The sequence below is a fragment of the Thunnus albacares genome, chromosome 6, assembly GCF_914725855.1.
Source record: "Thunnus albacares chromosome 6, fThuAlb1.1, whole genome shotgun sequence".
NCBI classification, from domain to species: domain Eukaryota; kingdom Metazoa; phylum Chordata; class Actinopteri; order Scombriformes; family Scombridae; genus Thunnus; species Thunnus albacares.
Window position 1 is genome coordinate 7279874 of NC_058111.1, and position 11927 is coordinate 7291800.

Consider the following 11927-nt stretch of genomic DNA (forward strand, 5'->3'; position numbering starts at 1 on the left):
ATTCGATGTCTAATTCTCAGTGTACATACTGATGATTTGGGTTTTTTGAAGCACCAATAACATCATCCCAAACTGCATCCCAGTCTAAGTCTTGTCCTACTTCAGATATATCCCTATCCCAAGCTTTCATTCCTGATGTAGGCATGTGTTTCTGGGAGTTAAGTTTATCATAGATATATGACACTATCTGTTTTGAAGCACCTTGTACCCAACTTAAAATAGGACGGTCTTTTAATAAACACTACATTTATGAAAGTTCTCTCCCTTTCTCTCTCTCAGATGTATCTATTGTAGGACGTTGGATTAAATGCTTCACATCGCAGGCTGGGGTTTCTATTTTTTGCCTCTCTCCTCGGGCCCCGACGGCCACAAACATCCATTCACACTCGCTGCACTTCTTTTCACCCTGTTTCTCTTTGACAGTACTGCTGCACTGGAGAAAGAATTGTATCTGCGGCAGTGAAGAGTTTTGTGCTGAACAGTGATTCTGTTGAAGCAGAACTCATTTGATGCCTCATTGAAACCCCATTATAACCACGATGGAGCAAAATGAACTGTTATTGACGTGGTCCGCAGCAAGCTGAGTTCGAGGTAAAAGAGGAGCGTGGTTACTCGCCCGGCCTGCAGCATGGTCGCACTTTTTTTTTATTTTTTTTTATCTCATTCTCATTCTCCACACTGCATTCAATTCTGCCTCACTGCCCCCACCACACCCACCTACACACACACACACACACATACACATTGATTTCAGACATGCTGGCCATTATCTGAGCCCGGCCTCTTTGGTCCATCAGGGTCTGACAACCCCACTTGACACAACAGGCCGGCCTTCAACTGTTGCGGACAAATAAACACTTAAGAGCACTAAGAGAAGATGGGTTTTACTGGCAGGAAGTAAAGACAGAACAAGAGCTGGGCTCTATGGAGAAATAGGAGGGCTGAGACAATGACATAGCAGGATGGGAAAGTTGAATGAAGAGAAATAAAGAGCCTGATAGAGGGAATGAAATACCTTTTTGAGCGCACTACGCAATTTTCTGTTTGATGGGATACCTGTCAGAGGAATGCAGGGATAATCTTTAAACCACTCAACCATGTCAAATGTGCTCTATTATACTTGCTTTAACTGGCAGAAAGCAGGATAAACTATCAGCATCTGAAATATGTTCTGATGGTGACCGAAAGAAAGAGAGAAACATATAAAACAGGTTGATTTCATGTGTCCGTGTTTTTGTTTTTGAGACAGCGTTGACATAAAGAGGATATGATGCCTCTGTCTTAAGATGGCAACCAGTGGACCCACAGGTCATCAATGTTGTATGGTTTTGCCTTTTAAGTATTGAACAAACGCCCCTCTCAGTTATGCTACTTGAGGAGATTGGTTCTGTCAGACCAGCGGCAGGAAAGTATCTTATAATGTGATCTATGCTTCATTATTTAGGGACAACAAACAAGTGTGTTGTACGTGTGTGTGTGTGTGTTTGTGGCTCTACATGGCTGTGACAACAGTTGGGTGACAAATACAATGATACAGCATGCCACGCCTGTTTTCCGACAGTCCAGTACCAGAAGTGGACTCCCTCGTATTAGTGAGCAGCCTATATCGTATGTGACAACCATCAAACTGCCTCGGAGGAAGATCCAGAGCGCGTGTGGTCGTGTTTGCGTGTGTGCCTGCTTGCATTTTTGCATGCATGCTCCTCTCGTTCAGACATTGAAGTGAGCAGACAGATCCATGGCCCTGCAGAAACGCAGAGCTTCACTGAACGCAGCCAGCCCTGCATCAAGGGCACACACTGAGAGCAGGGAAACAAATAAACTAAAATATACAACAAAAAAAAAGAGGAGTGGGGGGGTCAGGAGGGGAGCAACCTGCAAAAAAGTCCTCTCCACTTCTGTTTCTTTCTTTCGCTAATTTGACTTTTCCAGCCGTGCTCCCACTCTGTGCTCCTGTGGAGTAATGAATAATAGAGGAGTGTTTGTCCTCCCTCGTTCCCCTAGTTAATCAGAGCTCGCCTGGCTGCCCTCTTCTCTGCCACTCCTCACGTTAATAAATCATACAGGCCTTCAGGACGACAAGTACGTCAGCGCAGGCTAAGCAAAAGCCACGCTGGTACAAACTCTGCCATCTTGTCTCACTACAACCTCCTCCTCCTATACTGCAACACCAGGAACAGCCCCCTTTTCTGTGTGTCCTTCACTTTTTTTAGTTTCCCCATCTCTCACATACCTGTCTCACACTTTTTTTTTTCCTCTTTGTGAGACAAATCAGAGTCGCAAGGAGTCCCACTTCATTCGTCTCCCCCTCTCTCTCTCTCTCTCTCTCCCACGGGAAACCATTTCACTTAAGCTCTCACTCTCTGCCAGGGTTCGACCAAAAGGGTATGCTCTCATTCCTCATCTCTTTCCTTCTTCTCCTCCTTTACGCCTCCGCTCTCTCTTTGCCCTCCACGTCTGAGCAGAAATTCCTGTTGGGGATGACGTCACATGGATATGCATAGAGAGACTAACAATGATTGAAGGAAAAAAACAAAAAACACTGCAAGATATACTGAGACACTAATTTCCTTGCAATTTTTACATCCACTCAGTCAACTATTGAACCATTTTGCTATTTGGAGGAACATTTAGAGAATAGACAATTGGGTTTAGGAAGTTACCGATTTGACTCCTTGGCTGTCAGTAACACTTTCACCTCCACTAGATACTAAAGGCACCTTTGAGCAAAGCAATGGACGGTTAATTCTACCTTATGTATCATCCTTCTATCCAGGAGTTATTTTGTGTGAAAGTGTTGGGATTTGTTTTTTGGTGTGTCCCCAGTATACAGTTCCCATTTTTCTTCGTCAACTTCTGTTTCAGTTAGTAAAGTAAATACAGTTACTGCATTTCCCAGAATTCATTTTGACAGCCTCTCCTCTGTCGCATGCAGTTTTGGAGGGGTTACACATTGCACATGTATTATCACCTTGGTGAATATTTGTCTGCATGATTGTTGGTGTAAAATTAGAGCAGAGACCAGGATGAGAGGTTGATTCGACTGAACGTAACTTGATGTTTATTGTTGATTTTTTAGACAAAGGAAACCCCGCCAACAGCAAGCAAAATATCATATAATCAACGTTCTGCACTTAGCAAAGATGGACGTCCACTTGATCCCTGTGTGTGGAAGCATATATAAATATAATAATCAATACAGCCAGTTGGGTTTTGTTCAGAGTTATGAAAGTGTGAAAAAAAACAGGATTTCTGAGATGTTGTGTTGTCAAGACTTGGCTACAATGCATAAACGACAGCAATTGTTCCTAAAACTTTACCGTCTTTCCCCCTACTTACCGTTTTTTTTTTTTTTTTTTGCTAAGCTATAGGCTAAATACACCTAAGACATCAATTCACAGAGGTGAACTAGATATCAATCTCTGCATGTAACTCTCCATAAGACCACAAACAAGCAAGGATCAGGTCTTTATTATAGTAAAAGGACCATCAAGGACAAATGCCAGGATGGATTTGTGGTGGTGGTGGTGGGGGGGGGGTGGGAGGGGACAGGAACAGGATTTGAAAGCTTTTACAAAAGCCCTTGTTTGCTCCCTACTTGAAAACGTCCTGTCACTCTATGTTGTTCTCCATTCTCCTCTCCTCCATCTATCCACTCTCTCCCCTCTATTTCCTCTCCTCCCCCTTTCCCCCCCTCACCCTCCCTTCACTTCAATATACCCCACAGATCCTCTCCGGTATCATCACTTTGTGTGAACAACCTCTGCATCTAACTCTGTCTTCTCTCTCTTCAGGGTGTTCTCAGCCTCTTTGAGCCCCGTTACAGACAGACAACCCGACCAGCAATTATTCTTAATCTGGCTCCATTAACCAAGCTCTCCCCTCCTCCACCCCTCCTTCGCAGGAGAGTATTAATCACTTTAATTGCCAAAAAGCCCGAGACCCCCATCCCATCCTCCATCTCTCATTCTCTCTCTCTTTGGATGTTTCTCTCTCTTCTGTCTCTTTCTTTCTTTTTTTCTCTCCTCTTTCATTCTTTCTTTTCCTCGCTCATCCTTTGTCTCTCTCTCTCTCTCTCTCACAACATTAGCACTCAAATGACTCAACTCAAGCTTTTTCTTCATCAAGGCTCCCTTCTCACTTTGCACATCTAATCCCCTTAAATGGCCATTTAAGCATTTATTTAATTATTTACCGCTATTTCATTACAGTCATCAAAATCCAACAGAAACTCTCAAAAGTAGCGAGTGTATATGCATGCATGCATGTGTGTGTGTGTGTGTGCATGTGCGTGTGTGTTGAATATGTCCTGGTATGTGTGTTTGCCCTGGTATTTTCTTGCTGTCTGATCTGATTAGAGGGTGTTCCACTGTTCCTTCCAAATGTTCATAATGAGGTGCTGTTTCAGTTCACTGTGAGGTTAATGAGTAAAAGGACGAAGATGTGGGCAAATTTGCTGCATCTGGGAAAAAAATCTCCCGATGTTACCGGGCATGAAATAAAATGAGGGGGAAAGAGAGAGAGAGAGAGAGAGCACAATAGAGTGTGGAGTGCAGAGGAGAGTTGTGTAATATCATCATTTTGTGTGGTGACCTCAGCTAAATAGTGCAGTCTGCCTGTGAAGCACTCTACATCAGGCAGCTATATCCACTCATATCTGCACTGTATGGAGAGGACTTCAGATTTTTTGAGTGTTCATAGAACATTTAAAAATGTTATGTGTAATAACATATGTCTATTATCTGCTGCAGAGGGGAAAAAAATCAGCAGGTTCTTGGTGGAAAAAGATCAAGTTTACAGAAATGAGAGTCTGCAGCCGTGCGTGTTTAGTGTTTAGTTAGTTTAGCGTGTTAGCATGTGAACATATGATAAGTAGCATTAATCCCAAAGTGCAGCTGAGGTTGATGGAGTGTCATTAGTTTTGCAGATATTTGGTCTTAAACCAATGTATGTGAGAAAATCTGAGAATTGTTTGTGAACCGTGAACGTGTGTGCAAAATTTTGTGCCAATCCATCCAATGTTGAAATATTTCACCGGATAAGTGGAAATTGTGACCCGCTGGTGGCACTGGAGGAAAAGTCAGGGGCTCTCTAAAGTCATCAGGATTTTTATTTATTTATTTATTTATTTATTTATTTATTTATTTATGTATTTATTGGGACCATGTACAGTATTAAACATAAATGTTACCATTTGATGTACTGCACTAGCTTATAGCTAATTTTCATCCGCATCCCTTCAGCAGGTCACAATTAAAACATATAACTGCACAAAAACAAACAGTACAAAGCAAAAAAACACCTAGGACACATAATACAAAATACAAAGCTACACACAACAGCACAGCACATGCACCCACAATGTCAAATTAAACTTGTCAAATTAAAAGCAAGATTATTTGTGTTCATGAGAAGACCATGAGATGAAATTTAGATTCAGTGGTTACAGAGCTGAGTAGTTTAACAGATTTTTAAATTTGGTTTTGAACGTCCTGAAGGAACTACAGCTCTTCATATCTCCGGGCAATATTGATAACCGTACTGAATTTCACAGCAAAACCAAAAATATCAACTTCACAGTGCAGCTAGAGGAAGAGTCGAGGGATCACCAAAGTCATCAGGCTTCATCCTCTGGGGGCCATGAATGTCTGTGTAGAATTTCATGGTTACATGTGCAATAATGTGTTTGCTTTCTTGGCTTTTAGACGGGCTTTTACTTTATCCTCCGGTTCTTTGATGTTGGTTACATCTCCATGTCAACACTGCTTTTTTTTCTATTTTCAGTGCAAGCTCTAGTAAAATGCAATCTAAATCCTTAGATATTTGACAGTCATACAAAGCAAATAACTGTAAATCATTTCAGAAGTTCATTTAAAACCTTAATTAGATATGTGAGTAATGCTAACTTCAGTGGCACACAGCTGCGCTAGCCATAGCTGCTTCAAAGCTACAGTAACACTTTAACGTAAAGTAAATAAATCAGTTATAACTGTGTGTCCCACTGTGTCTCATATAAGACATGACTGCTGCTCTCTTTTCCATTTCTTTTTTTTTTAATATACTTTATTTTATTGTCATCATGGCATTTCATACATTTTACTTATGTTGTATAGCCCATTTAATGATGACAATACACTTTTTTAATGATATACATAAATAATGTGTGTGTGGGTGTGTCACCCGGTGATACATCATACAATAAATTATACAATAAATTAAAATAATAAATAAATAAATAATGACAATTTTACAGTACTGACTTTGAATATACAATGTTGTAGTAATTCTGAATTAATAGAAAAACGTCCTTGATCCCATTTCATATTTGAGAATCTACTTGACATATTCCATAAATCCATAGTTTATTCTTCTATCAGAATTTCCTGCCTTCTTCTTTAGAAGATGTTAATGTTAATCAGATACTTTGGGATTCTGGGATGAAGAAACAGATAATATGGTGCTTTGACTGAATTCCCGAATACATCCATCAGAGCCTTTAAGGAACTAGTTTTACAGCTAATTTTTAATGTTTTACAGCTTATCACACCGATATAATCTCCACTCTATCAAAGATGGATGGATGGCCTTACCTTTGTCTCTCTGGGGGAGAGTGTAAACACATAAAATGAATGTTCATATTTGAGCCAGATAGGGCAAATTATTTTTCAAGGATTTAATAACTCGCAGTGCCAGAAGCATTTGCAAGAGAGGACGACAAGTAACAGACTGATTTTGCTTTCCTAATCAGATTGATCCGCTGGTGCCTAAAAGTCTGCCAGTCAGCCAGATGACTGTCAAGGTGAAATGATTTGTAATGACGTGGTTTGTTTGTCAGGATGGAATGACGAAAGTAACTAACATTTAATTTCTCATGAAGATCACTTCAGGCTTACTACTTACTATGTACTCAGTTTTCAATATGTTGAATCAAGTTTTTGCTCTCAGTTGATTGGTTAATGGTTTTTAGCCAAAACTGGCTGATAATTAACATTTGTTTATTGAAGTTTTGTTAAATTTGCCAAAGTTTACCAAATCGTAATGTTTTCATACCTAGCATTGACCGACCGCCATCAGGTCGAGGTCTTTTCTTCTCACATTCCTCATCGGTATGGATGTTAGAGAGGAATGAAACTGACTGTGACTATGCCAAAGAGACAGAGGACAGATGAATAATACTCTGGCTGCACAGTCCTATTTCAACAGGATCGAGCTGCTGAAGCAATCGCTGTTAGCCAAGCCAGGGGCTGTGTCCCATCAATAAAGTGGACAGGACTGTTACTCTCTGGGTGGTCACTTTCCAGGACACTGTTAATATCTCTGCCTCCGTCTCCCTTTCAATCACAGTTCCTCACTATTAAAGTGATACTCCACCCAAAATCTATCTTTTGAAGGATCGAACACTCATCCCTCATAGGCTTGAGAGGTGGCTGTAAAAAAGTTTGCCGTGGTCAGCACTTCAAGAAGTTCAAAACTCTCAAACCACTCCTGTGCACTTCTAAGCTTTTCATCCTTATTCTCTATATGTACCTACAGTCATTGTTTCACCACAGTATGGCCTCTGTGTTGCACTTTCATCACCCGCCGCACGTAATATACCAACGTTTTTTCTCCTCCAGGTTTGCTTTCATGTTGTGCAGCTCTCTGCAAACTCCTTCCCTGAGACTTTACGTTGAGATGCAGTCACACACACTAAAATAGCCCTTATAGGCCCTGAGAAAGTCCATAATAAGAGAAATAATTGAGTTAAAGGTGCAGCATCTCTTGTATAATGGTAGTCTGTATGAAAATTGCTTTTTGCAGCACTTTTGTTTTCTTTAGTTCAGTTGCAGGTTAGCCACCGGGACAGCAGAATCGTCCATTTCTCTTAATACAGATTGGCACTGATGAGGCGGAGTAAATTTATGCATCTATGCTATCATTTTAGCTAATGGTATTTCAAAGTCAAGGACAAGGTTGTTTTTAGTGTCTCTCACAAGAGAAATTTGTCCTGTATTAAAGCTTAAAAACCCCCCAACAAAAAACAGACAAACCTTATAAACAAAAACACACTACCCCAAACATAAGCAGCAACACTTCTCCACAAAAACAAAATGCATTACTACTATAATCATTATAAATGTAATACTTACTGACAGTAGAGTAACTGTGTGTTCTTCAGTGGGTTTTGTTTTTAGTGTTTCTGGGATCTATAGGTTTGTTTCCAGCATATTTAGTGCCGACACCTAAACGCCTTTGAATTCAACACTTAAGGATAAATTGTTTAAATATAGCTTAAAAATCTTAGATTGTCACATTGCAGCTGCATTACTGTCAATCATGTTGCTATAATAGCATTACACTATAACTTAAAGCATGACAGCCTTAAATTGAAACAGCCTAAAAGCCAGAAAACATGATGTGATGGACACTTTTTTTTAATCTAAAGATCCTATCGATGCCGTAAACGTTACACCTTAATCACAGGTGTCACGCCTGGTGCCATGGTGATGAAACCACGGTAGTGTTTACATCACAACAAGCTGCAGTTTTGACTTGTCGGTCCCCAAACTCTGCTCCTCAACAGTGCATCACTTTCTGTCCTCCTCACAGCTCGCCGTGTAATCAATTTACCGGTACATTAATCTCTCTCCTCCTGAGAAAGCATCACACCTCCTCTTGCTCTCTCTCTCTCTCTCTCTCTCTCTCTCTCTCTCTCTCTCTCTCTCTCTCTCTGTCACACACACTCTCTTCCCTTAGGTCTCTCTCCCCTGTTACACGAGCAGACCGACACTCCAAATATAGAAAACCAAAGCTATCTCCGAGCATGTAAACGGTGACATTTTTTTCAGGCATCCGTGATCACTGAATCATGCATCCAAATTGAAACTCTCTATCTGTGTGTGTGTGTGTGTGTGTGTGTGTGTGTGTGTGTGTTTGTGTGTGTGTGTTTGTGTCTATTTATGTAAACATGCCTGTATGTGTGTGGGTTGAGAGTGATGCCTGACATTTACATGTACAGTAGTGGGTGTGTTTGTGTGTCTCACGCTGAGCTCTCTGCATTTTAAATGTCCTTGCATCCCTCCTTGCATTCCTCTCCTTTCCTTAGGCCTATGTAAGATAAATAATTCAAGCATCTAAAGGCTAAGAGAGGCAAAGAGAGGAGCGAGAACATTCGTGGGAAAAAAAATAAAAAAGGAAAGAGTCATGAGCCATGACTTTCATGATGTATTGTCTCTCAGGGCGGGATGGAGTACAAAGGCTGCATTTCCTCTGTGATGGCGTGTAAACCCCCGTCGTACTGCAGCGTGCACACACACAAATCAACCCTCATCAGCTGTGTGCAGCCCAGGCGGGAGATTGAGCGTCTACATTTGCATTTTGCCTAAAGTGCTTGGCACACAAACAGGATATCTTGTTAGCCCTTCTCTGTAACAAGGATAATAGATTACATCTTGCTAAAATATCAATATGTTCCCTAGGGCTTTCTTTTTTTTTTTTTTTTTTACAAAAAAAACAAACAAACATCAGGCTTGAGAGAAAAGCATCTTTGACACTTCAGCACAAGTTTTTGAAATCTGAATTGAATAAATGAAATCTAATGGAGACAGGCCAACCGCAGTGAATTAACACTATCTAGCAATAATTATGTTTTAGAACTCCAAAGTGGTTTTGTTTCCCCTCCTCAGTGAGTATTGGATTAGCTGTGTTTTCCCTAATGAGCTACTCACCACCTCAGGCTTTCACTCCCCCCCCCCCCTCCACCACCGCCACCCCTTCTCTCCCTCCTTCATCCTCCCATACAGCGTTTGCTGAGGTGGCCTTTCAAGATGTTGCTGCCACTGCGCTCCTAAAGGAAAAACACGAGCTTCCTTAAAATATCAAGCATTGCTCTATTTGCCTGCAGCTTTTTTTTTCTTCTTTCATTCTCATCAAGAATGTTGTAATTGAACTTAAGTCTCTTTTAATGTGTCTGCACGGGGGTTGCGTGTGTCTGCCTGTTATCTCATTGCAAGGTGGTCCTCGCCATCTCACCTGGAAGTGGTCTCAATCCCAGATTAGCTTGTTATTCTTAAATTGGCTTGTAGAAAATGACTGACAGGTTAGGCGGTAAGAGTCTTATTCTCACCTAGTGACCTTCCCTCTACGGCAGACAGTGGCATGTGACACACACGCACACAAGGATTGCATGTATAAAGAAGTTGGTTAATCCAAATCCACTATATCCATCTTCTGAACCATTGCTGTAAAAACCAAACCAAATGATTCTGACTTTCCCTTCTGTGGAAAGGGGTGGATCGTTATGGCCCTCAAAAGCTGAAGAGATTCTCTTGAAGCGTAATATCATCCGCAATTATTTCTATTTGGCTTTAACAACAATGGTGTTCATGAACTTCTCTGCTGCATAAAGTGACAGCATGTGAATGCAGGGAGGGCTGATACAGATATTTTTGGATTGAAGTCACTGATATCTGTTATTTTGTGCCAACAGCCGATCTTTCCAAGTCGTGCATCCCAAAGTATTTCAAGATATTAGGATCAGGACTGAAGGGGTTGACAATGTTGCTACTGTAGGATCAATATCAGTCTGACATGAACAAAGCGATACATCAGTCTGACCCTATGCAATGTCATTAGTGCCCTCATCTCAGCTGTCCCCTCTCACTGCCCCCCCCCACCCCCTCCCCTCCACAACCAAATCAATCCTCCCATCTCCTTCCCCGTCCTTTACTCTGCTCTTCTAATAAGTAAAACAGAGAGATGAAGATGGAGAAAGAGAGAGCAGAAGGAGGAGAAGCATGGAGAGAGTGAGAAAGAGAGAGAGAGAGAAGGAAAAAGGAAGAAAATGCAGTGATGGGGGCGAGAGGATGTGCTCGGACTAAGCAGAGTGTATTGATCCCTGCTTCATGATGGACTGAGAGGCTGCTTGTCACTCTGACAGCCAAAGACAAATGGAGCATCAGATAGGCAGGTTCACGGCTGTGCTGCTGACCGGCTGGAAAGAACCGAAAAACAACAACAACCAAAAAAACAAAAAACAAAAAAAAAAAAACAGCCGAAAGGTTAAACCGTTTCCTGGGGGAGGGGGATTCTAGCTAAGAGCAGTGCACCTCATTAAATACTCAGCGTAAGCCCTGTGGATTTCATTGATTGCTGGTGTCCAGCAATGCTTGAGCTTTATCTAGCACGGCATCCCGTGAAAGAGGCAAATGAGCACGAGCTTGAAGCAGGGACGATTGTTTTTTTGCATCTTGAGTCTATTTCCGACTTAATGTGGGCAGGCTCGGGCGGGTAAAGTGGGTCATAGGGTGAAGCGGACATGAAAGGGCTGACACAAAGGGGAGTCATCCTCGCTGGGGGGCATCTGGCTGCCTAGCACATACACACACACACACACACACACACACATACACATACACGAAGCTACTGCACTGCATAACAACAACCCCCCTTATTCTCCACCTCCCCCACCTTTGGTTTCCCCTCGCCTCTCTGTTTTGATTGCATTCTCTGTCCGTTTTTTTGTGTTTGCTACAGCAGCGTCGAGGCGATTTTCATCTCACACTTGCACCTTGCTGCATGCTGAGAATATTGCATTTGCAGCTTGTCCAGAATCCTTAAGATCCACTGGCATCCCAATAAACACACACATTTGTGTTGCTGAGGCTAACCTTAAACCTCTTCCTTCTACATCCCTTGTCTTAACCCCAATCCTAATTCCAACCAAAAAATCAAGCTCTGACCCCGCTAATCCTCTTTAAGAAGTAAGAAAAGGCAAAATGTCTTTACTTAGCATGTGTGTCCTTGTTTCTATCCTTATGAGGACCTCGGAGTAATTGAAATACAACTCACACATGCTCAGGCAATGCACCAACAGACTTTAGGACCCAGTTTTTCTGCCCTAATAAGGTAGCAAAGCTGAGGAAAGGCAAAAAGGAGAGAGAGAGGGC